Source organism: Macaca thibetana, chromosome 4, assembly GCF_024542745.1.
Source record: "Macaca thibetana thibetana isolate TM-01 chromosome 4, ASM2454274v1, whole genome shotgun sequence".
NCBI classification, from domain to species: Eukaryota; Metazoa; Chordata; class Mammalia; order Primates; family Cercopithecidae; genus Macaca; species Macaca thibetana.
Window position 1 is genome coordinate 113,548,521 of NC_065581.1, and position 25,848 is coordinate 113,574,368.

Below are 25,848 nucleotides of genomic sequence, written 5' to 3' on the forward strand. Positions count from 1 at the left end.
TCTTTAAACTGAAGTTTTAAAATGCAGGTTGGGGTGGGGGTGGGGTGGTGAATAACAACCAGTGGGAAATAGTTTGGATAATTAGCTTCTGTTAACAAGACACTTAATAGAACTTTAGGTGAACAAAGTTTAAGGAGAAAACATTTAAGGCCGACATTTAAAAAACCTATCTGAAGACAAATATCTAAAATTGATATGCACACGCATTTCTTTGGAGAACAGTTAAGTTCTGTGATTTTATATTCATAAATACTAAGTAGTAAAGACAGAATGATCTAGTATTCCTACAATACTTTAGTGAGACCTTCTAATTATTTTGGGTTTTTGATTTCTCTAAGACCACCGGTCCTTCTGAAAATGCTGTATCTATTTTTACAGAAAGATTCAGAAGGCGTATATTTGACAAAGATCTTGAGTTCTTTAAATGAAGGTCTCCAGAAGTACAAAAATGCTATTGAAAACTGATACCGGCCGGGCGCGGTGGCTCAAGCCTGTAATCCCAGCACTTTGGGAGGCCGAGACGGGCGGATCACGAGGTCAGGAGATCGAGACCATCCTGGCTAACACCATGAAACCCTGTCTCTACTAAAAAATACAAAAAACTAGCCAGGCGAGCTGCTGGGCGCCTGTAGTCCCGGCTACTAGGGAGGCTGAGGCAGGAGAATGACGTGAACCCGGGAGGCGGAGCTTGCAGTGAGCGAGCCGAGATCCAGCCACTGCACTCCAGCCTGGGTAACAGAGCAAGACTCCATCTAAAAAAAAAAAAAAAAAAAAAAAAAAAAAAAAAAAAAAGAAAACTGATACCACTGCACTGTGGAACTACAATTCAAAATATGGATTATGTCCTTGCATAGACATCTAAAACTGAACTATATCAAAGGATTAAAATCCTTTAAATAGAAGTTCCATTTAAAGCATTCATTTGTGGTTATGGAAAACACCATTAGCAGATCATCCTTAATATAGCTATTTCTATCATGCCTATTAAGTGATTTTAAACTAACAACATAATAGGATAATTTGTTTTAACGCTGATTTCCTTTCAAATCAGGCTGAACATACACATGGCTATTTAAATAAATGATTTTTAAAGGAAATAGTTCGGAAGACAACTTGTTGGAATTTCTCACCCACAAAATTCACCGGTTTGATGGAAATTAGTAACTCCAGGATGCTGAGAAGGCAGTGTGAGAGGAAGGGTCCTCCCTGGGCTGTGGAGACTCTTCATCCTCTATTCTGGCCTCCACAGCAACCCCTTCGGCCTCCCAAATCATGTCTGTCTCCCATACCAGTGCACGCTGGGCTCTTCCTTTCTGCTCAACGAAGAGCCAGCTCAGATCAAGCTCCCACTCCATCTGCTACAACCACTCTAACCCACCGCTCTTTCCACTAGTTTAACAGCTGTTTATTACACTTAGAGTAAGGATCATGTGGTCTCGTATTTAATTGTTTTCTAAGGGTCTCTCTCCTACCCTGCATGGTAGCTGTTGGGGGCAGGGAACCTTCCTATACCGTAGATTTGATATTCTTAAGGCAGATACGAAGATCTAAACTCTTAGACGGGATAAAATGCACAGAGGCTCTAGGCTTCCTAATGACTCATCCATTGTGCATAGCCTCAGATCACAACACAGCTACTTTTAACTTCCAATAAAATTACATTGTACTTGGATTTTTTTTTTTACTTTTTGCCAAGAAACATGTTTCTAAAATGCTATTTCTGAGAGATGCCATGTATGTTACATGTAAACAAAAACAGCAAAGTTGCTGTGTGTGTGGATGGTAGGCAGTTTACTAAGCTTACCCACCAGAAAAGTGACAGTCCTGAAGGACAGCTTTAAAGTGACAGCGGGGGCCATATTGGGTCCTACAGGACAGTCATTTATTAGTTCATCCATGGTTTCTGCTTTAGCAAAATCATCAACTTGTGTAAGTAAAGCCCTCTTATAACTGGCAAATAAGTGAAACCACCTATGCTGCATCTACAAATATCAAAGATTTAAAGAATGTTGAATTTCATTTTTTAAATAATAAGCTTTTTCAGAGCAGGGGATACACACACACACACAAACACATTTTTTTTTTTTACCTTTATATTTATCCTAGTACCAAGCATTTGCTTGAATAAATTAACCAATGGATAGCGCATGAGGCCTGGGGAGGGATAATACATTCACATACTAGCAGGAAGGAAAAGAAAAGGGAAGAAGGCCAGGCAGGAGGCCGAGGCAGGCAGATCACGACGTCAGGAGTTCGAGACTAGCCTGACCAACATGATGAAACCCCGTCTCTACTAAAAATACAAAAATTAGCCAGACGTGGTGGTGCACACCTGTATTCCCAGCTACTCGGGAGGCTGAAGTAGGAGAATCACTTGAACCAGGTAGGCGGAAGTTGTAGTGAGCCGAGATCACGCCTCTGCACTCCAGCCTGGGTGACAGTGAGAATGTCTCAAAAAAAAAAAGGAAAGGAAAGGGAAGAAACGCCTCCATTTATTGAGCAACAGTCCAGGTTCTTTCACACCTGAGAGCAGAGGCGCCTTCTACACTTCAGGATTTTCTTAAGACCCTGGTTTCTCCCCATTCGGCTCTGCAGTGGTTCTGCGTTCCAGTGCTCCCCACCACATATTCCACACACTGGACACACTGAACTGCTAACAGTTCTTGGAGGTGTGCTGCTGGTTTGCCACTAGACTTTTGTTCACGCAGGGAAAATGAACAATCTTAAGACACACAAAAGGCACAGATGCTAGTATCCTTGCTACTTTTTGCTGTATAATTTATTTGCCAATACTAACACTGGGTGAAAATATTATTTTTGCTCAGCAAAATTTAATTTTTTAATTAATTTAGTTTTTCGAGACAGAATCTCCCTCTGTCACCCAACCTGGAGTGCAGCGTCACTATCTCAGCCCACTGCAACCTCTGCCTCCCAGGTTCAAGCGATCCTCCCACCTCAGCCTCCTGAGTAGCTGGAACTACAGGCATGTACCACCACGCCCAGCTAATTTTTTGGTATTTTTAGTAGAGACAGGGTTTCCCCATATTGGCGAGGTGGGTCTCGAACTCCTGACCTCAGGTGATCTGCTCACCTCGGCCTCCCAAAGTGCTGGGATTACAGGGGTGAGCCACTGTGCCTAGCCCCAAATTTCTTTTTAAATGATAGAGTGGCCACAGATAAAATGCACATGCATGCCTTGTTAGGTGATAAAGATAACCTTGCTGGAAAGCAGCTTTGTTTACTCCCTGCAAGCACGGGTTACACAACCGGGAAGTTCGCATTCCATTCCCAGTGTCCCCACCTGCAGTAGAGAATCAAGGCACAGAAGAGCGGCACCCACAGGATGTAACTATAGCAACCAGAACACAAACCAGCCATCAAGGAGGTGCAGGTGGCCTTGTGGCCTAATTGGAGGAAGACCAGAAAGTCCCCGCCACATAAAAAAATCCCTTCCCAGGTTGGGTGTGGGGGGGTCACATCTGTAATTCCAGCACTTTGGGAGGCTGAGACGGAAGGAAGGATCACTTGAGGCCAGGAGTTCGAAACCAGAGTGAGCAACTTAATGAGAATCCATCTCTACAAAAAGACAAAATTTAGGCCAGGCATGGTGGCTCATGCCTATAATCCCAGCACTCTGGGAGGCTAAGGCTGAGGCGGGCAGATTACTTGAGGTCAGGAGTTCAAGACCAGCCTACCCAACGTGGTAAAACTCAGAATGTACTAAAAAAACCCCACAAAAATTAGCCAGGTGTGGTGACACGTGTCTGTAGTTCCAGCTACTTGGGAGGCTGAGGCAGGGGAATCATTTGAATCTGGGAGGCAGAGGCTGCAGTGAGCCAAGACTGCGCCACTGCACTCCAGCCTGGGCAACAGAGTAAGAGTCTGTCTTAAAAAAAAAAATCAATCAATACATAAATACAAAACTTAGCTGGGCAGGGTGGTGTATGTCCATAGTACCAGTTACTTGGGAGGATGAAGTGGGAGGATGGCTTGAGCCCAGGAGTTTGAGACTGCAGTGAGCTAGGATCGCACCACTGCACTCCAGCCTGGGCAACGGAGCAAGAGCCTGTCTCAAACAAACAAACAAACAAACAAACAAACAAAATCCCTTCCCAGAAGTCTGCCATAGGGCCTGGAATTCCAAATCTTTTTGGTTTAAGGTAAAAGTTGTCAGTTAAAACCCTAATCTCCCCTGGGAAGGGCGATGGAGTCACTGCCACAGTAGTGTGAATTAGCTTCATCATCCTTCCAAGGAACTATCCAGGTTTTCTGGGAATGAGACCACAACGGGGCTGTCTAGGAGGGCTGGGGTGGGGATGAGGGCAGGAAGCACAGACAACACACACATCTAGGGACTCGGCAAGGCCTGAGCTAGTTGAGGCATTTCGCTGAACTGTGCAGCCAGGCAACAGCTCAAAAAGCTGGGCAAGGAAGGAGGAAAGGGCGGCCCAGAGACAGGAAGACGGACGGGCAAAGGCATGCAGACATTTTTAGGTTCAAGGAAATATTTTGCTTCATATAATCAACATTGGATAAGGCAGGTTTAGAAAATAATCTTAAATTTTCATATGCAAAGATGCTACAAGTGAGAAGGGGTATTTGAAAACAAAAATACTATTTTACACAAGGAGCGTAACAATTTAAGCCCCGGAGGAGGTATGGCCTGCTTATCTTGTAATTTAAGATCTTGCCATTGTGGCACATTTTTCAGGGAAAATGGTAAAACCAACCATTTTTGGAAGCACAGGCCATTGACAAAAGACTCTTAACGTATTTTTAGGCTATTAGAAGTTTTTTCTTTGAAAGAGTAAGGCATGTGATCACATTTTCTATGAACACATCACAGCATAAATGTGAGGGGCCGGGCACGGTGGCTCACGCCTGTAATCCCAGCACTTTCGGAGGCCGAGGCAGGCAGATCACCTGAGGTCTGGAATTCGAGACCAGTCTACATGGCAAAACCCTGTCTCTACTAAAAATACAAAAAAATAGCTGGGCGTGGTGGTGCACGCCTGTAATCCCAGTTACTTGGGAGACTGAAGCAGGAGAATCGCTTGAACTCGGGAGGCGGAGGTTGCAGTGAGCCCAGATTGCACCACTGCACTCCAGCCTGGGCCACAAAGCAAGATTTCATCTCAAAAAAAAAAAAAAAGTGATAAACGTTAAAGTCAATTGCATGCCAAAAGATGTCACACATCCATATTGAAGCCCCTTAGGAAAACACACTGACCTTCCCCTGTGAATAAGAGCTAACGTACTAACACCATTCTGCATTGCAGCTGCTGTTATTTATCAAAAATCTATACACATTCTTCCAGACTGTCTACTCTAAACCCAGAAAATATCACCAACTACAAATTCTACTTTGCTATTGTTATACAAACCAAATTACAGACTTTTTCAAGCAAAAAAAAAGCTAACCCCTTTTTCTTAAAACAAATGATTTCTAAAGGCCTTTTTTCAAAGTGAAATAATTTTACTGACAAGTGAGTTTGTTTTCACAAATTAAAAAAATACCTGTCAGCAGGCCAGGTGTGGTGGCTCATGCCTGTACTTCTACCCCTTTGGGAGGCTGAGGTGGGTGGATCATTTGGGGCCGGGAGTTCGAGACCAGCCTGGCCAACAGTCTCTACTAAAAACACAAAAAATTAGCTGGGCATGGTGGTGCATGCCTGTAGTCCCAGCTACTTGGGAGGCTGAGGCACGAGAATTGCTTGAACCTGGAAGGTGGAGGTTGCAGTGAGCTGAGATGGCGCCACTGTACTCTAGCCTGGGTGAGAGTGAGACTATGTCTCAAAAAAAAAAAAAAAAAAAAAAAAAAAATTCTGTCAGCAAAAGACACAGGTCTAAAGCAGACAAAAGCACTCAAGTATAGAAGAAATTAAGTGAAGCCATTTTTCATTAGTCCTGGAGTACTGAATCTAACAATAGAAACCAAACTAGAAATACTAAATAGTTACCAGGACTTCAACCATCCAACTGAAAAGGTAGTTTCTCAGCCCCTACTGCACTAAATGTCAGTACGGAGGCATGGTCCTAAGAATTTTAGAAAACAAACGAACAAATAAAGCCTATTACTCACCACACTATTTTGCATGGCCTGCCTTTCCCTTGCAATCAAGTTATGATTTAACATCTCCATCGTCCTTTCAACAGTCGGCCATGACATGAACTGAGATGGCCTTCAAGGGCACACGTTCCAGACTCTAAAATCTTGCTGTTTCAAGCATTCCTCCCTGGGATCATTTTTCTGCGTCTGTGACAATCGTTAGCTCAATTTGTCACTCAGTTCTTTGATTAGGATACTTGGTTTTTCTTTCCCAGAGACAATACAACCAAGTCTTAGTTATTTTTGAACAATTTTTAGATATCAAGCAAGCAAATATGTTGCAAAGAGCCTCTTGCTTTTGATAATCTACCAGTCCCATCTCTAAGGACACCATCGGAGGACTCGCTGTGCTCAGCACAATGAACTAATTATCCGTGGAAGAATGCAGTCGGCTTCCAGACACATTTTTCTCCAGGAGATAATACACATCTAATCCATTCATAAGTAAAGGCATTCAACACAATCTATACTTTTGAAATACTCTAAAAAATGCACTGGAAGAAAAGGCTTGGATGCTCTGTGAAATCTTACAGCAGAATGTATTTTCCAAAATACCAATTAAAACAAGATTATCTTATAGTTTCAGAGTAACAGCCATTGAGACTTACATCACCTTTATGGAGGCTTGCAAAGGAATTTCTCATCCTGGCAGAGGAGAGAGGGAAACTCCAGTTGCTAGCCTTTCCTCCTCTTTTCTGGACACAAACCCACAGCTGCAATGGAATGAAGGGGAGGGCTCAGCTCAACCTGGCCAACTGCCCCCTACCCCTTCCCATAGACCCAGGGGTGGTAGGTTGCGAGAGGTAATTCTCAAGAGCAGCAGAGGAGGGAATATAGCTTGCTGGGGATACACAGACAAGCTTCTGGGAGCAAACAGGAATCAATCTCTGAACTGGTTCAGACTCCCCCCACCCCCTCCCGACCTCCAGCAATTACCATCCTTGGTGTCATCACAATCGGTCTTCTTCCCCCACTCCTAAGGCTACGTTCAATGTCATAATAGTTGACAGCTTAACCTCTAAGACGTAAGACCTGTGAGCAAATGATTTATCTCAGGGTAGCCTATATGCTTTCTAGAACTGAAGGGGAGTGGTTTGTGCTCATATTCACTTGGTCTCCTGCACCAAGTCATGGAAACAATCCCATTGACGGAGATACTTGTAAAGGCCAAATATAGATTCCACTCCAGGAAAGCAGAACTCACTTCTCTCTCAATGAGTTGAGATGACTTACTACTTTCCAGGATGTTTTTTTCAACTAAAGAAGGCAATGGAGTTCACTGACCTGAATATATTGGTGTTACAATGGCCTTGAATACCCTCTGTTGCCATAAAGTTCTGACCTTTAGCTTTCAGAACTTCCAGGCACACGGCAACATCCTGCTGATCTTTCTTCCTTCACACCTTCTCTCCACTTGAACTGGCAATCACCACTTACTCACCCTTATGTACCAGACCTACTGAACGTCAGGCCTCATGCTGGGCACAGTGAATGGACATGGGCTTTAAGCCTCCAACAAAAAATGACAAGTATGATAAGTGCTGTGAAGCAGCGTCCCACACTGCCGATGTAAACTAGCAACAATTGTGTACATAAGCATTTGCACTATTTTCCTAAATTCTCTTTCCCCTTAGTTTCACACTGTCCTTCAATTAAAATTAAAAGTGGATAGCAACTTTATGTTGACAGTAAAATCAAACTACATGAGGCTGCCTTCACTTATGGTTCACTTTCCAGTCTTAGAGAATAAGCCCAGTCGGACTCATCTTTCATCTTATATTTAATGACTTGGTATCCAAGCTGACAGCCAAACTCGCTGAAAGTTTTTGAGAGTCTAAACACTTGCCTAATTCCCCGTTCCCACAGAGGTACATGAAGTAACTTGTTTATGTTAACACAACAAAGGAAAGGAAAAAGAGCTCTCTGTTCCACTGCAGGTTGAATCGGAATTAGGTCAAGAAACAAGTGTAACCAAATTGATTTCTGTTTATTCTGAATAAACATTACTGAATCCTTTACAAGCAAATGAAAGAACAGAAAAAGGAGGAGGAAAAAGCTAAAACATGAAGACTGCTGGTTTGATCTCTACATTTTCTTTAATGAATATGTATTATCTGTATGATTAATATATAAGAAAAACAGAATGAATTTACATGGCAGGTCTTGTTCCTGCCACACCCCCAGCCCAGTCTTTCCCAGTCTTGCTTTGTCTGAAGGTCTGCACACTCCGCTCCCTGGCTGGCTGCCTTCCAGGTAGGTTTGGCTAGAGGCACCAATAGTTTGAAGCAGGAAGGGAGGGAAATAGGGGCATTTCCTCTACTCCCTCATTGATTTGGGGTAGGTCTTCCATGGTTCCAGCCTTTCTTGGGCTCCCTTAACTCTATGTTGTCCCCGGTCCCTCAGGGATCCCTATAGATTGTCCCAAAAGCAGTGGCTAAGGCTTCCCACTGTTGTCACTCTTTGCTTCACATACACCCTTCATTTGAACCAGCTGAGCCAATTCAGTTTCTTGCCAGGTCCCTGGCTGATGCAATGTCACCCTAACTCCAGAATCATTGGTCTAAAATGCTGATAGCAGTTTGACTTCATATGCGGTCAGAATATTGGCCTGAGCTTTTTACTCGGTGATACAATGCCAAATTTTAGCCCCGTTTTGACTTATGGCCTGCTTGATCCAGGTCAATGAAATAAACACTTAATTAGAGTCTATTCTATACCAGAAAAATATTGTGAATTTGATATCTGCTGATATATTCATTTACTCAATATTTATTGAGCAGCTACTATGTGCCAGGCACTGCCTTGGGCACTAAAGACACAACAATGAACAAAACAGACAAACACCCCTGCCTTTATGACACTTATTTTCTAGGGGGAGCTGTATGGACTAAAAAGAATCCTATGATAACAGCATGTCAACATTGGAAAGATACTCTGGGGCTTTCTAATCCGGTGTTTCAATTACCACTTACAACATCTCACCAAGTGTGTCCGGTCTCTGTTTAGACACTGTTAGTTACCAGACATCCCAACCCTACACAAATAATCGATCATACCCTGGAGTGCTTTAAAGACCACTATAGGAAAACACAGGAGAAATCACACCTCACCTCCATTTTGTAGTTCCTTAATTATTTGAGCTGTCCTATCAGTTTCCCATATGTATTTGCATCTTTGTTCAACTACTGATGGAATAACTACCCTAAGGGATTCCTGGAGGCAGGGTTCAGTGATGGGGGAGCGGTGCAGAGAGGTCAAAGGGGAGAGCTGCCCCTTGTGGCTGTGGGGCTCATGGGGTAGAGCGGACTTACCGCTGTCACCACCCTCTGATCACCTTCTCCTTATATGTCAAAAACATGCTTTCCTACTGCTTCTACCAAAGTGGCTTCAGAATTTTAAGTCCTCATGCCAACTTACTATTAAACATGTTAAGAAAGATATCATTTTTGGAGAACATCCTCAGGGAAATAAATGTTCTCCCCACTCCTCCCAAGTCAGACTTTTAGGTACATCAACATCGCTGTGTCCTCAAAAGGCACAGAGTTTGGCCAGGCAGACACACTGAAGGATCATTCGAACAGGTGACTGATGGCTGTGTGATGTGCACACTGGGCTGGGAAGGCACAGGCACTATGGAAATGTGTAAAGGGGACCAGGCCTAGTTTGGGATGGTCTGGGAAGGCTTCCCTGAGGAAGGGATGTGTGGACTGACATCTGAAGGCTGAGAAGAGGTCAACCAGGGGAAACCAGCCAAAGAGAAAAGACCATCCAGGCTGCTTTACTTCCCACTGGCATAGACTGCTGGTGTACCTGGCATTATACCCACAGTGAACACCCAACCTAGATTTTTTTTTTCTGGGCAATCTTGTTTGCAAATATACTGTTACATACCACAATTAATAACTATGTTTACTCCAACAATGCTCCTTTATTAAAGTAGGTACTACTTTCCTTCTCCACTCTGGGGTAATCCCATTCCTTCACCTGCATATATCAGTCTTCTCTAGTCTCACCTTTTCTTTCTCCTCCAGACAGTGGGCAGAGCTGCTTGGGCGGTAACTATGACTCTGTTCTTGCCTAATAGCTTTGACTAGGTCCTTAAAAGGTGTGGTTCCAGTGTATCACAATGTAAACTTCCCTGCCCAGCATTTCCATCTGGGTATTATCAGATTAAAATGAACATCAAAGGAGCCCCAAAAGAGGGGGTCACAAAAGGACAGACTGACGGCTGAGGGCAGTGGTCAGGCCACTGTTTGTCTTGCTACTTCCAGGGGCCTTAAGAACTGACCATGTGCATTTGAGCCTTGAGCATTTCCCAGGATCAGCTGGACACCTTTCCTGGGGCACCCAGAACCAGGGACAACCGCCTGGTTGCCAGTACAGATCAGATATAAGATATCTGTTTAAGAGTCTGTACAAATTAGGGCATAACAAAATGGTAAACCTAATGAATTAAGCTGCTCTAAGAGTTTTGAGGAATTATGTTTTCATAATGACTATTGGTTATCAGCCTAGTAATTTAATAATAAAAACCATCCCCACCAGCCTGGGCAACAGAGTAAGATCCCGTCTCTACGAAAAAATAAAAAATTAGCTGGGCGTGGTGGCATGTGCCTGTGGTCCCAGCTACATGGAAGGCTGAGGTGGGAGGATCACTTGAGCCCAAGAGATTGAGACTGAAGTGAGCTGTGATTGTACCACTGTAGTCCAGGCTGCGCAACAGAACAAAACTATCTCAAAAACAAACAAACAACAACAAAAAACACCATCCCCAAGGCCAAATTTATTTTGTTCAATCTAAACCATCACCTACGGCTCATGAAATGATGTGTGGAAAGGACAGAAGATCTGAAGTTGAGATGTGTAGAATCTCAGCTCCCCCAGACAATTTTATCTTCTTGGGCAAGTTACTAACCTCTCTGTGATCCAGATTCCTTCTGGATTAGTAAAACGAGAACTCTGGAGTCTCTGACAGTTAAGAAGACTTTCCAAATCTAAGAATCTAAGGTTCCATGATTTGGGGTGAGGGTCCCACCAATCCACTTTTTAACTCCATAGACTGTCTCTCTTGAGGCTATCAAATAACTTTAGGATTGTAAAACATGGTCCCACCATTATGGTCAGACAACCACAGGTCAATGCAAAACCAGGAGCATGTGGCCTTTGTACAGGGAAACTGCTTTTGATTCCTTGTAATTCCTTTTTTTTTTTTTTGAGACGGAGTCTCGCTCTGTCTCCCAGGCTGGAGTACAGTGGTGCAATCTTGGCTCACTGAAAGCTCCACCTACCCGGTTCCAGTGATTCTCCTGCCTCAGCCTCCCGAGTAGCTGGGACTATAGGCATGTGCCATCATGCCTGGCTAATTTTTTGTATTTTTAGTAGAGACAGGGTTTCACCGTGTTAGCCAGGATGGTCTCCATCTCCTGACCTTGTGATCCGCCTGCCTCAGCCTCCCAAAGTGCTGGGATTACAGGCATGAGCCACCGCGCCCAGCCCTGTAATTCCTTCTGTGGCAGAATTTGTGATAGATGTGTTAACCATGATCAATAAAAAAACTCTCTGGAAAATTTTTCGATGACATCATCTGACAGTAAGCCAATGTCTAGCATCCAGGTCATGCTTTTTACCTATTCACTGACATCGTCTCCACTTTCTGCAAAATTGCATTCTGGAACCAGGTTATAGAGTAGATTATGAAACAGCTCATTTTACCACAGGGGTATTGTCATCATTTGTGGTTGCATCCCAAACAAGCACCTGCCTTAATATATCCCTGACAAAGCAGTAGCACAGCAATTGAGCTAACTGTACACCTGCAAAAATTATGCTCCTATAATATACAGATAATATACAGTTAGTTCTGAATTATTCAAGGAACTCTTATACTTTAAGTTTATATACAATTACGATTATTAGAACAAATTCACTCCAGTGAGATGTCCTGGATGAGCCTCCATAGAGACTGGGTGAGTGAGACTAGAAGGGTCTTTGTAGCTATCCCCTAACCCATTTACTTATTTTTACGGAATGACTGACTGATTTACAAGGGGCCTGTCTAAGAGGGATCCTAGAAAAAGTATTCTAACAGTATCTAAAACTAGGATTCAGATATTTTCAGGCATATGGCACAGATTCTATGTGGGGAAGGAAGGTGGGGCTGGGGCTGAGGTCTGATGGCCACAGAAGCCTTGGTGACCCTGGGAGAGATGAGGGGAAGGAAGTCTGGTAGGGCAAGTAGAATAAGCAGAGGGCCATTCTTCTGGTGAGAGGAAGTACTGGTTTCTGATTTCGTATGTGGCAGGTAATCAGACTGGCCTCACCTAGCCATTTGGACAGCCTGCGAATGACCTGACAAAGAGAGTGGGTGGCCGAAAAACCAAAACCAAAACCAAGAGAATTCACAACTGTAATATGCCAGGCAACTTGGCTGTGAGATCCTTCTGTCTAACAGAAGGAAACACAAGAGGAGAGGAATCCTTTTCCCATAAAGAAAAGAACAGGGATTTCTTGGCAGCCTGGGGGCAGAGGTTTGGGTGGCCCACTAGGAGAATTCCTACAGGGAGCTTGGGAATGCTGAATATCCCGGGGCAGGGGTCCCTGGAAGGATCAGTGCAGTGCGGGTGGAAGGGCAGTGACAGGTCAGGCAGAGGAAAGGGGAGCCAGGAGGTGCTGCCTGGGAGGTCCTATCTTTATGTCTGTGTGAAGTGACAGCTGAGCTGGCCAAGTCAGATCTTTTAAAGTGACTTCACCTGTACCCACAGGGCTGGTGAGGCCTGGTGGAGCTGAGGCTGGTTAGACAGAGTGTGACCTGTGGACCTGTTGTTTGGTCAACACGGGGTTTAATTTCTTTGTATTGATGACCTAAGTTTAAATAATCAGGATACTCTGCATTAAAAAAACAGATTTTGGGGGGGCTTGGGGTTGGGGTGCCAAAAAATTAAAAAGGGATAAACATGGGTTAACACTAGTCTAATGCTCTTGCACAGCAGCAGTGGGTAGAGCTAAGCTTGCTCACATCACCCTGGCTGTGCACTTCCCAGTGTGCCCAGTCCCCACATCCCCTTTCGTATTACACCTGTCCTCCGCCACTCCTTTATATGATCTGCCTGGCCCTTGAGGTGCATGACTCTGGATTATACACACGGGCACATCCGGACACTGCACTGTATATTAGGTTACTAGTCCTAGAAATTACCAGACTATATGATCTGACAAGAACAATTTATTCCTCCCATGTGTAAGCCATATGAAAATGAAACATAGGCCAGGCACGGTGGCTCACGCCTGTAATGCCAGCACTTTGGCAGGCTGAGGCAGGTGGATCATCTGAGGTCAGGAGTTTGAGACCAGCCTGGCCAACGTGGCAAAACCCTGTCTCTGCTAAAAATACAAAAATTAGCCGGGCATGGTGGCACGCACCTGTAATCCCAGCTACTCAGGAGGCTGAGACAGGAGAATTGCTTGAACCCAGAAGGCAGAGGCTGCAGTGAGCCGAGATTGTGCCACTGCACTCCAGCCTGGGTGACAGAGCAAGACTCCATCTTAAAAGAAAAAAAAAAGAAAATGAAACATACACTAGAAGACCACTCTTCCCATCATGGAAAAATCTGGTGAGGGAAGGGAAGAAGGTTTACAGTGGAGGGATGGGGAAAAATTAATCATGGGTCAGGAAATGTAAATTGTCTTTGCCATTTATCCGAATTAACTCTTATTTTCATTTTTTTGGTCTCTTTATATTCAAAGTATCTTATCCTATCAGTTCTTTTGCAAACCTCCATTTAAATAAAACATTAGAATTTGGTCAGGGTTTCTACGAAGGAATTAAGATAGAAGAAGCAATTAATGCTGCCAAACCAAACAGATAACTGGTGTCATAGTTCTTATTTTTTGGTTTTTGTTTTTGTTTTTTTTTTTGAGACAGAGTCTTGTCCTGTTGCCCTGGCTACAGCAAAGTAGCATGATTACAGCTTACTGCAGCCTCAACCTCCCAGGCTCAGGTGATCCTCCTGCCTAAGTCTTCTGGGTAGTTGGGACCACAGGTATGCACCACCATGCCTGGCTAATTTTTTAAATTATATGTGGAGATGGGGTCTCCCTATGTTGCCCAGCTCGTCTCAAACGCCCGAGCTCAAGTGATCCTCCCACCTCAGCCTCCCAAATTGCTGGGATTACAGGCATGAGCCACCGCACCACGCCTATCATAGTTTTTGAAATGGAAAACTTGCTGGAACATCAAGACAAACCACAGCCCCCAAAGAATGACACACTGGGCTCACTGGAGAGACTCAGGGGTTGCTACCATCTACTCACCCTTATGAAAGTATTGAAGTGAGGATTTGTTTATGAGCTCTTCTGAAAAATAAGACAAGATCTAGTATAAATGCCAACATTTACGTAACACATCCTAATCTCAGAAACCACTTGTTTTGTTGGACCTTTTCAGAAAATAATAGGACAGGAGTGAAGACTTAGAATTGGAGATTCAAGTCCCATCAAAATAAACAATGACTATAAAACTGGATTTACGGGCAAGGAACAAAGAGGAATAACTTGGAAGAGCGTTTGTGCATTTTGACATTGATCATTTAAGACGGCACCTAGAGGCATGAGTTCATCAGCAGCATTTTTCCTAGAAAGGGGAAGCCCTACCCTGCATGCCATCCCAGTGTTTCTTTCTTTCTGAACCCCAGAGATAAAACTTTTAATACACCGAGGCCCCCAAGAGGATTTGTAGACATACCTAAGTCTTTCTGAAGAAGAATTGCCTCTGATATGTGATATCTTCCCTCAGGAGCATGAGGAGGAGGGAGTGGGTGAGGGGGACAGAAAAACAAAACCAGCCATTTTCCCCTAATCCTCATGTGGAAGAAAAAGCAGAAGCTAAAAGCTTCCCCGAGGGAAAAGGCTACTTCAGACTAGAGGTTGATGGAGCAAGTCTAGTAACTTGCTTCGTTTATGAGGCCACATGCTTGTTTCCAGTACACCCCCTGGCAGGTGGGGCAACTGGGCTCAGGAGACTCTGTGCATGGGCAGTGGTGGCTGGAGAGGGGCAAGGGCTGAGTGGGACCAGTGGTCCCCACCGCTTTCCATGTTTCTCTGGAAACCCCATGACAAAGTGTCAGAGAACAGGGAATTCTTGTGCTTTTCTGCATGGATAAATCCCATCCCAGGATTTTATTTTTTAAAAGTTCCCCTGAAGATGAGATAAACCATTTATAGCTTATAAAAATGAGTGTTCCGATGGCATATCTTTGAAATATGCCTTACATTTCATTCTTCTGCTGACACTTAGAGATTTTAATCTATTTAGACATTTTAATACATCAATTATCATAATGGTATTGTAAACCAAAAAACTGGTGATTGTTAGTATACACCCTAAACCATTATTTCTCCAGGTGTTACCTAACACCTCCTAAATTACTGCAATGGACTGAATTGTGTCCCCCTGCCCAAATACATATGTTGATGGTTGAAGCCCTAACCCCCGAAGCGACTGTATTTGGAGACAAGTCCTTTAAGGAGGTGGAGTTAAATGAGGTCATAAGGGTGGGGCCCTAGTCCAATAGGACTGGTGTCCCTACAGGAAGAGGAAGAAATACTAGAGATCTTGCTCTCTCTCTCTATACAAAAGCCCATGTGAGAATAGAGCCAGAAGGCAGCTGTCTGTAAGCCAGGAAGAAAGGCCTCACCGGACAAGAATCCCACTAGCACCTTGATCTTGGACTTACAGCCACCAGGACCATGAGAAAATAAATGTCTGTCATTTAAGCCACCAGTCTGTGTTATTGTTATGGCAGTCCAAGCTCGCTAATAATCATCATCAGCAAGATTTTCAACAAGCAACCACATTGGTGGGCCCTGCCCAAGAGCACAACATCAGAATTTTCAGGGACAGGGCCCAGGAATGGGCAAAGGTACCTGGACTCTGGGTGATGTAAGGTTGAGAACCAGTGCTCCATGGAGAGCTCAAGGCTGCCTGCAGCCCCTTACCCCACCCGCCTCAGCCTTCCCCTAGTCCATCATCCCAGTGAAAAACGCTTTGAGGGGGTCAAGGATGAGAGACTTCAAGGATTAGACTCTCCAAAGGAGAAATAAGGGATTATGAATAGAACTAGGCGGAATCACGCTGGGGTCCAGGATGAGGTGTGTTGTAGGAAAAGTCAATTTGTCTCTGAGTTCAGAGGGGGCTTGTTCAGAAGGGACAAGAGGGGCCCTTGAGACCCATGTGAAATGCTGCCAAACTCCATTGGAAGGAGACCAGAGGAAGGTTTATGTCTGAAGCCCAAGGCTAATGACGAGTGCGTCTGTGCTGACAATTCCCTGCCCTCAGAGGACAGCACCAGCCAAACATCTCCCCCTCACTCCAAAGAACCAACTAAGATTCATTTTCACCATGCTAACAGGTCAGTCGGTCGGACCATCAACCATCGAAGATACTGTCAACACTGAAACTCAGCGCCAATAGAAAGCTATTATTTGCAATTGTCTATTATTTGCACTTTGAATCTTTTTGTAAGTCCTGATCTTCACCAGAGTGAAAGGCTCTACTATGTCAAACTGAAAAGACTTAAAATTAGTTCCATTGTCAGTGATAATAATATATAAGCAAATTCAAAGGCACCAAGTACATTCAACTATGTAAAAATGCCACAAGAAATTCTGCAAGTTTTCAAAAATCAAGGTGCTAAACAGCAATCAGACACTATTTTAAAACAGCATATTCACTGGAGGGCAAGACCAGAGTATTTTTTCTTGTGATTCCTATGTGTTGCCAGGGTAGAGAGACACTACTGTGACATAAGAATGTTCCCTACTTCCAAATTAAGGTACAATTGAACAAAAAAGCAGAATATATTCTAGACTGATTTTTTTTTAATACTGTAGGAAGTAGCTTTTCAAGTAGAAAAAAGTTTTTATCTTTTTTTCAGATGGAGTCTTGCTCTGTCGTCCAGGCAAGAGTGCAGTGGCACAATCTTGGCTCACTGTAACCTCTACCTCCTCGATTCAAGTGATTCTCCTGCCTCAGCCTCACGAGTAGCTGGGATTACAGGCACGTGCCACCACACCTGGCTAATTTTTGTATTTTTAGTAGAGATGGAGCTTCACCATGTTGGCCAGGCTGGTCTCGAACTCCTGAGCTCAAGTGATCTGCCTGCCTCAGTCTCCCAAAGTGCTGGGATTACAGGCCACCATACCCGGCCAGACAAGAGCTTTTCTAATGGACTGAATAAAATTATATTTTAAGTATTAAGCAAGTCAGAATCTAAGAACCCTTGGTAGGCAATCTGTGTATCCTAATCTGCTTTCATTTTGATAAACTGACAGGAAGGAGTCAGGAAAGGAGAGAAGTGGGAAGGGACTTCATGATTTTCTTTATTACGAGACTAAAACCTGGGTCTGGCTCCCCTGCCTCCCTGGCATCTCGTATCTCTCCAAGTACCTTGGCCATTTTTTCATCTAAAGGCCTAGGCAGATAAAGGGAGAATGACGGAGATGAAAACGCAGGCCTTGCTGAGGTGTTTTGATTTTTGCAGGTACAAAATTAGAAGCACTGGCACCACTCAGCTGTGCCATTACAGATGCAGAAGTGCCAGGCTACTAGTCCACGGGAGGAAGTGGCTGCTTCCTCGTAAGGAGGGAACACAGCAGGTCATCAGCTACAGAGCAGGAGGACGTCAGCATTTAGAACAGCCCTGAGGCAACAACAAACAAGTCGGAAGTTGACCCATTATGGAGACTGCCAGGTTCTAGATTGATTTAGAAAGTATCTTTGTTATTGATGGTTGTCTTTGGGGTTATTATTTCCCCATCAGCTTGTGCTTCTGTTTTTTATTTATGATGACAGAACAAAACATAACTACATGTTAAAGCATTACACTAGGTGATTTAAATAACTGTTAGAGGGTACAATTTGGGTACCAGATACCATATATATAAGTGTACACACACACACACACACACACACACGACAGTCCAAAACAAAATGAGAAGTACTGTTGATGGTGACAGGTTCCCAATACACTTTATAACACACCCCACACATCAGAACTCTTTTTTTTGAGACGGAGTCTTGCTCTGTCACCCTGGCTGGAGTGCAGTGGCACAATCTTGGCTCACTGCAACCTCTGTCACTGGGGTTCAAGTGATTCTCCTGCCTCAGCCTACTGAGTAGCTGCGATAACAGGCATGTGCCACCAGGCCCAGCTAATTTTTGTATTTTTAGTAGAGACAGGGTTTCACCATGCTGTCCAGGCTGGTCGTGAACTCCTGACCTCGTGATCCGCCTGTCTCAGCCTCCCAAAGTGCTGGGATTATAGGCATGAGCCACCGCGCCCAGCCTACAACATAACTTTAACAACAGCTGTGTTGTCCAGTTGTGTTTTGAAGTGGCAAAAGATGTTCATGTCTCGTTTGTTGAAAATTTAGTTTTATATTTCAAAACTATAACAGCTAAACTAGTGATACTAAAGGGTGAATTATGGAGTGAGATACAAGTTTCCAATCTCGGACCTGTGACTTATTGTATGATCATAGATTTTTAACTTCAGTCGATCTCGGTCTCTTTAAAATCAAGGGAACCACCTCATTTGACAGAATTACCTTTTGATTTAAATGATATGAGACTTGGTGAACATTCATCATGGTACATCCGTGGCCCCTAAAAGGCACCCATTCATATTAATTTCCTTCCTATGATGGATAGACAAGCTTCAAAAGGCTTAAAGAGTTCCAAATACAGGTAAGTCAAAACGAATTTTCTTCTTTTTTTTTTTTTAAGTTACAGCATGGAAACAGTCACAGGTCTCACATATATCCCCATCACTAGATTTGTAGGAACATTCAATGCCTTCCTAAAGAATTACCGCTTATTCTTTACAAATTCAGCTTCCAGGTCATCTACAGATACAACCCAATGTAGGGCCTTCCTATAAATAGTTTTTTGTTTTTCTTTTTGAGATAGAATCTCACTGTCACTCAAGCTGGAGTGCAGTGGCGTGATCGTGGCTCACTGCAAACTCTGTCTCCTGGGTTCAAGTGATTCTCCTGCTTCAGCCTCCTGAGTTGCTGGGATTATTGGCGCCTGCCACCACACCTGGCTAATTTTTGTATTTTTAGCAGAGTCGAGGTTTTGTCACATTGGCCAGGCTGGTCTCAAACTCCTGACCTCAAGTGATCCACCCACCTCAGCCTCCCAAAGTGCTGGGATTATAGGCATAAGCCACCGTGCCCAGCCTAAATATAAAATTTTAACACCAGTGATTTCTTATTTCTTTAGCAAGTGTTTAAGAGCATTTTAAATATATAGCCCAAATATGACAAACAAAGCTGTACAAGCTATAACCCCCATCTTCAAAGTTTCCGAATTCTTTAGAGGGAGTGAAGTACGCAAACCCTAACCCTAGCTAATGTGTGAGTACTTTCTAAGTGCCTGGTGCTGCTTTGCCTGTATTAGACTAATTCCTCACAACTCTCTCCTAGGACAGAGGTGCTACCGTCTCCACTTTATGGATGAAGAGCTCAAAACACAGCAAGTTCAGCAGATTGCTTGGATGTGCAATGCTAGGCAGTGGAGGCCCCAGAATTTGAACCCAGGCAGTTAGATTTCAGAGCTTAATCACTATTCAATACTGTCAGATATGTGTGTTTATATCACAGATGTATAGAATTAGAGAATCTGGAATATGTGATTTGGGGGTGAAGGGGGGGCCCTAGGTAAATATGTTTAACCAAACTCTTTCCTTTCATAGACTCTGAAGCCTGGAAACGGGATCGCCCCAGGTTCTCTAGCCCAGGGGTTCTCACACCTTAGCTAGCCTGGGAGTCCCCTGGAGGCTTGGTAAGACACAGACTGCTGGGTCCTAGCCCCAGGTCTCTGATTTGGTGGGGCTGGAGTGGGGCCCGAGGATTTCTAGCAAGTTCCCAGATGGTTGAAGCTGCTGGTCCTGGGGACGCATTTTGGGAATCAGTGACTTCCTCAGTCTGTGGCTGCTCCAGAATGAGGCTTCTGCATGCCTCACTGTGCATCTTCCAGATCAATGGTGGACACTGCTGCTTTGTAGCAGTAAGGGGCTAAGGGAGGCTGGTCGGCCTGGCAGGGTCTCCTGGCCTCCTTCTCTCTCTGTAGCTGAGACATACAGGAGGCTTCTCTCTGGCAGGTTCACCCCGATTCACTGTAATATTGGGTCCTTCCATATGTCCCTCTCCATCTTCCCCGGCGCAAAACCAATTTGAAGCAATAGGAACCCACTGTCTGCTGAGTAAACATTAGTCTCACTATGAGCTATTTACCGAAACCAGTGATCTAAAATTTGGCTCTATCGATGCTAAACATAGCAGGAGTTAGCAAAAATAGCAGGGGCCATGGATAATTGCCAGTCTTTATCCTCAGAAGGGAAGGACGATCAGACAATTTCAAAGTTTTCTTTTGTTGACATTGTAATTCAAAAGAAATTTAGTTTATTTGTTTAGCTAAGAGGATCCATGGCCTTCATTGAGATCCCTAATAAACTATTTTGAAAGTAGAGACACCACTGAATTATTGTTTAAACTTGCCCTGTTTAAAATGGCTTAATTTTCATGGCCTCGTGTGGTGTTCTGAGGCTTAAGTGATTTAATAGGCCTATGGCCTGACTGAGCCAGACACACACTAAGGGCTCACAGAACATCACTTGTTCTCAATGTCACTGTTCCTAATATTTGGGGGAACCCAGGGCTTGGCCACCTACCTGGACATATAGGTAGGGCAAAGGGTGTGACCTGAGTAAGTAGAGACCTCAGAGTGTAAAGTATCTCTTCCCCATTAGCAAGGTAGTTTGGGGACAATGGCACTCAAGAAGCACTTCTGGAGCACCAACATCTACAAGACAGTATCTGTTGCACGAGGGAAACCTCACAGGACTTAATGCTTGGCAGTCACTTAAGGTTGAATCAGAGTGTCTTTTCTGAATCCCTGCCAGGCACCAGAGACTTCAGGTAAGAGTTCTAGAGAACAGTTACTTTTTGTTGTTTGCACTTTTTATTTTGAAATAAGTATAAATCTATAAGAAACTACAAAAATGAAACAAAACCAGAAACATACAAGGGGCCCTCCTGTACCCTTCACTCAGTTTCTCCCAACAATAACACCTTGCATACCTATAGTATAACAACAGAAACTGACATTGGTACATTCAGATTTCACCAGTTTTAAGGACAGTTATATTTTGGTTGTGAAGACGTAAAAAGGTAATGGAAAAGCAACAAACAAAATCACCAATTTCATCTCATTTAATGGTACTTTGAAATATACCTTTGTACCAGCTATGAGAAAACAATACATGTTAAGCAAATGCATTGTATAAATACAACTCCCTTAAAAAAACTTAATTGTTTTTCAGAGATTGAGCTTAACAATTATAATCAAATCAACCTGTTTTTGAATCATTTGCAGATACAAATGTTTACGAGTGAAGACACTTGGCGTCTTTTAAAGAGGTGAACTGGAAATTTAAAATACATAGATTCTACTAAACCCACCTAACCCTGCCCAGACATACAAACAACCTGCACAATTGTTGGAAAAGAACACACAAGGAGAGCTCTAGAACCTTATAGATGGTCTAGCCTACAGTTGCATTATAGGAGGTACTTGTATTTTGTTTGACTTCCCCAAATAATCTTTAGCAACTCCCGTTACTGCATTTATTATAGTGTAATCAATTTATTAAAAGTGTCCAAAATAGTCTTCCTTGAGCATACTTTTTCATGTACGTGTGTGTGTGTATAGTGTATACACACACAATCAGGTTAGGTAGTCAAACCCTTTCTATGTTAACAACTTCCTTAACTAACAAAATTGTCATAACATGATCAAAATTGGTATAACCCCAAGTACCACTTGAGTATCCCTAATCCAAAAATCCAAAATCCAAAATGCTCCCAAATCCATAACTTTTTGAGCATCTACATGACTCCCAAGTGGGTAACTCCACACATGGGAAACACTACATGTAAGTACTTAACAAAAAGTTTGTTGCGTGCACAAATTTAAAATATTGTATAAAATTACCTTCAGGCTACATGTATGAGGTACATAGGAAACCTAAATACATTTCATGTTTAGACTTGGGTCCCATCCCCCAAATATCTCACTATGTAAAGCAAATATTCCCAAACCCAAAAAAAATCTGAAACCCAAAACACTTGTGGTCCCAAGCATTTCAACCCGTACTTCACAATTGATCTACTTGTTTGATGCATGAGCCAACATTTGGTCTTTATCCATAACATTCTTTAAAAAAAAAAAAAACAACAATCCCACCAGAAGAACAAAATGTCTTGAGAAACTCTTAAGCATATTCTTCAGGATCTATCAAAGAGGACCAGAATCACTTTCTTAAGCAGGTAGTGATGTGGGGACATTTGTGATTCCTCACCGTAAGAAAGCTGCTCTGGTATTAGGAAACAAAACACAGCATCTTTCCTTTGCACAGCATGGGACTGTCTGTGTCAATCTTCCAGTAGGAGGCTGGCCAGAGTAAACAGATGTCTCAATATGCGGAGAAGCCAAACTCCCTTCCAGTTGTACACAAAGAGCTGATGCCCCTGCTGGGACCATCTGAATTCTGAATGACCAACCAAACTTCTGTAAAGGGCTCCCCTCCCAGGGCCGGCCCTCAGCGAGATTCTGAAATAGGAGACGCTTGTTCAGGACCACACCAGGGCCACTTACCCAATTCCCAGGCACCTAACTTACTTCCCAGTTGCCTTGTCCTTAAATCTCCCCCACTCAGGGTTCGCTTCTTTAGTGCCTTAAGCTCCCCAACCTTGCAAAAATTCCAAGGAAACTTCAAGAGCTAAGATAGTCTTCCTAGGCACAGGCCTGAGTCCAAGCTCACTGCTCTCTCCATGGCCTACAGCATGACAAGCTCTTTGGTAGGTCTCAGCAGTGGAAACTTTACCATTTTATCCACCTTCTTAAAGCTTGGGAATTTACAAATTGTTTGTAATGTTTCTACTCTTTCAGAATCAAATCATCATATATATTCTATCTCCTGGGGAAATTTTAAAATGCTCAGAAGGATTCATGTATTTAAAAGTACTACTACTTCTTCTTCTTCTTTTTTTCTTTGGACAGAGTCTCACTCTGTTGCCCAGGCTGAAGTGCAGTGGTACCATCTTGGCTCACTGCAACCTCTGCCTCCCAGGTTCAGGCGATTCTCGTGCCTCAGCCTCCCAAGTAGCTAGGACTACAGGTATATGCCACTATTTTTGTATTTTTAGTAGAGATGGGGTTTCACCATGTTGGCCAGGCTGGTCTTGAACTCCTGGCCTCAAGCAATCCACCTGCCTTGGCCTCCCAAAGTGCTGCGATTACAGGCATGAGCCACTGCGTCCAGCCCTATAGTTTGATTTCTAAAACCACCAGACCCCCACCAGGGGATTCAGTCTCATGCACACCGGAATACTTTTAAAATATACTTACCTTGAGACATTTTCCCTCTCGCAAATAATTTCTGGTATCTCAAGACTTTAAAAAAATCACTTGTAAAATTATGCTCATGAACCAAGTATTCATTTCCAACTTCTGGTTGGTTGAAGATTCCTTTTGTGCAGTTTGCATGGAGACGCTGTTGTTATGAAACTCACCCACAAAGTCAGATTAACGGGGCTGAAGAACAGACCGCCAGAACCAATGCTAATGCATCCTTGAAGAAGGGAGAAAGTGCGTGCACGTGCCGTGTGTGTGTGTAATGAGATATTCAAAGTGTTTAATGCAAGATGATCAAATGTCTAAGTGTCATCCTCTAATCTCAAATGGAAAACTGCAGATTTTCTTCTGAAGCTGGCAGCCTGCCATCACTGCAGGCCCTGAAGTGGCTTTGGGCTTCAGGGAGAGGGGGAAACAGATGTCGCTCAAAGAGCCCTCTGCTTGTCCCTGGCTGCGGCTCTACCCTGGGTCTCCTGGTCTTAGGACGAGTTCCTCTGCCAGGCTTCCCAGGGACTTTCAACCTAAGCTGTCAAATAAATCATTTAAAGGATATGTGGACTTTAAGAACTATCGACAGAAGGAGGACATCCTAAAATAGTCTCTTTGATCTCAATTCTTCCTCATCACAACCTTGACATAGAGTCGGGGTTTTGGACACCAGTCTTCTGCCCCCTCCATGTAACTTCTATAAAGAATCTCTCTCCATTTCATTAGACTTGTTGTGAAAGTGGCCAAGAAAGTAAAAAATTAACATTTTTAAGGTAAAGATACTAAGTCTGAATTATTTTTATATTTACCTGCCCTTTCTTCCCGACGAGTATGACTTAACCACATCTACTTAGTCACTTTACAGCTATTTACAACACAAAATCTTCCTCCATTCAAGGAGGGCCCATTTTGTTCCAAGAAAATATCAACAACCAGGAATACGGTTCGTGAGAGAAACTCTGGAGTCAGACCTCTGTGAAACAATAATAATGGACATTTGGGTATACATGGCTTTTTGTTTGTTGTTTTTCTTTTAACTTTAAGCAACTGACATGCATGTTCTCATCCAGTCCTCAGGAGAATTCCATTGCTCCCTTTGAAAGATGGGCAATTCAAGGCTTAGGCAAGCTACACAAGTCCAAGATCACACAGATGTTAAGTAGAAGAGCCAGGATTTTAGTGTTCTTAACCACTGCTCTATACCTTAAATTTTCAAGGAAAGCAGAATCTGCTCTTTTCTCTATAAGGAAGATACACCCAGTACAGCCTAGGATCCTAGTTTGTAGAACACAGATATATTTCTAGTGAATTCCTAATATTTTCTATACCCTTATCTTAAAACCAAATTGAGCAGCTCACTACCTAAAAATCAAAGGACAATGTGCTAGACTTGGAGCTTTTAAGAAGATTTGCAAAATTACCAAATATGAAAAACTGTATTGGCAAAAACATCAAACAAAATTCAAGTTCTAGAAGCATAAACCATTGAGCAAAGAAAATGGAAACCAGAGTAGGTTTTCAAGTAGGACAAATATTGTTCTTTGGAATAGAAACTTGTTGCTGAATCTCACCATGGAGCAAAAGACTTATAAACTTTTGAAAAAACAGGGTTCACATGGAAACAGAAACATAATAGGAACTACGATATCGAGACTGACAGATGCCATGTGTCTTCCTAATTCTTTTAAAAGCCATTCTTGGCGATTAAAATGTCAATGTAGGAATAATAGAATACCATTGATTCTAGTGTTCCAGGGGGAATGTTTATGCAGAGGTTTTAAAACTTTAGATGTATAAAAATTTACTAGCACAGAAGGCAGATATATTGATAACCCTAGCTACTAAGAACTGCAGCTCCAGTTACTAGGAACTGACTAGAAAACACTTAAAAAGAGGGTAATTACACAGTCATGAGGACTACTTAATAATATAAATCAATTATTATAGCTAACATTTTTTGAGTACTTGCTATGTGCTAGGCACTATTTTATTTTATTTTTTTATTTTTATGTTTTTGAGACAGAGTCTCACTGTCACCCAGGCTGGAGTACAATGGTGCCATCTCAGCTCACTGCAACCTTTGCCTCCCGGGTTCAAGCAATTCTCCTGCCTCAGCCTCTCAAGTAGCTGGGACTACAGGCACCCACGACCACACCCAGCCAATTTTTGTATTTTTAGTAGAGATGGGGTTTCACCAAGTTGGCCAGGTTGGTCTCCAACTCCAGACCTCAGGTGATCCACCCGCCTCAGCCTCCCAAAGTGCTGGGATTACAGCTGT

The 25,848-nt window shown here is 43.2% G+C and overlaps 1 protein-coding gene across 9 annotated transcripts in view; it reads right to left on the reverse strand.

Moving 5' to 3' along the window:
* Positions 1-25,848, reverse strand: part of PLEKHG1 (pleckstrin homology and RhoGEF domain containing G1) — a 245,182-nt gene that overhangs the window by 124,001 nt on the left and 95,333 nt on the right. For 3 of the 9 annotated variants that reach the window (XM_050786239.1, XM_050786240.1, XM_050786238.1), the window contains one exon: positions 14,420-14,461. The exons of the other annotated variants lie outside the window; for them this stretch is intronic. The gene's annotated coding sequence lies outside the window, so the exon portion shown is untranslated. The remainder of the gene's footprint in view (positions 1-14,419; positions 14,462-25,848) is intronic. 9 annotated transcript variants of the gene reach the window in all.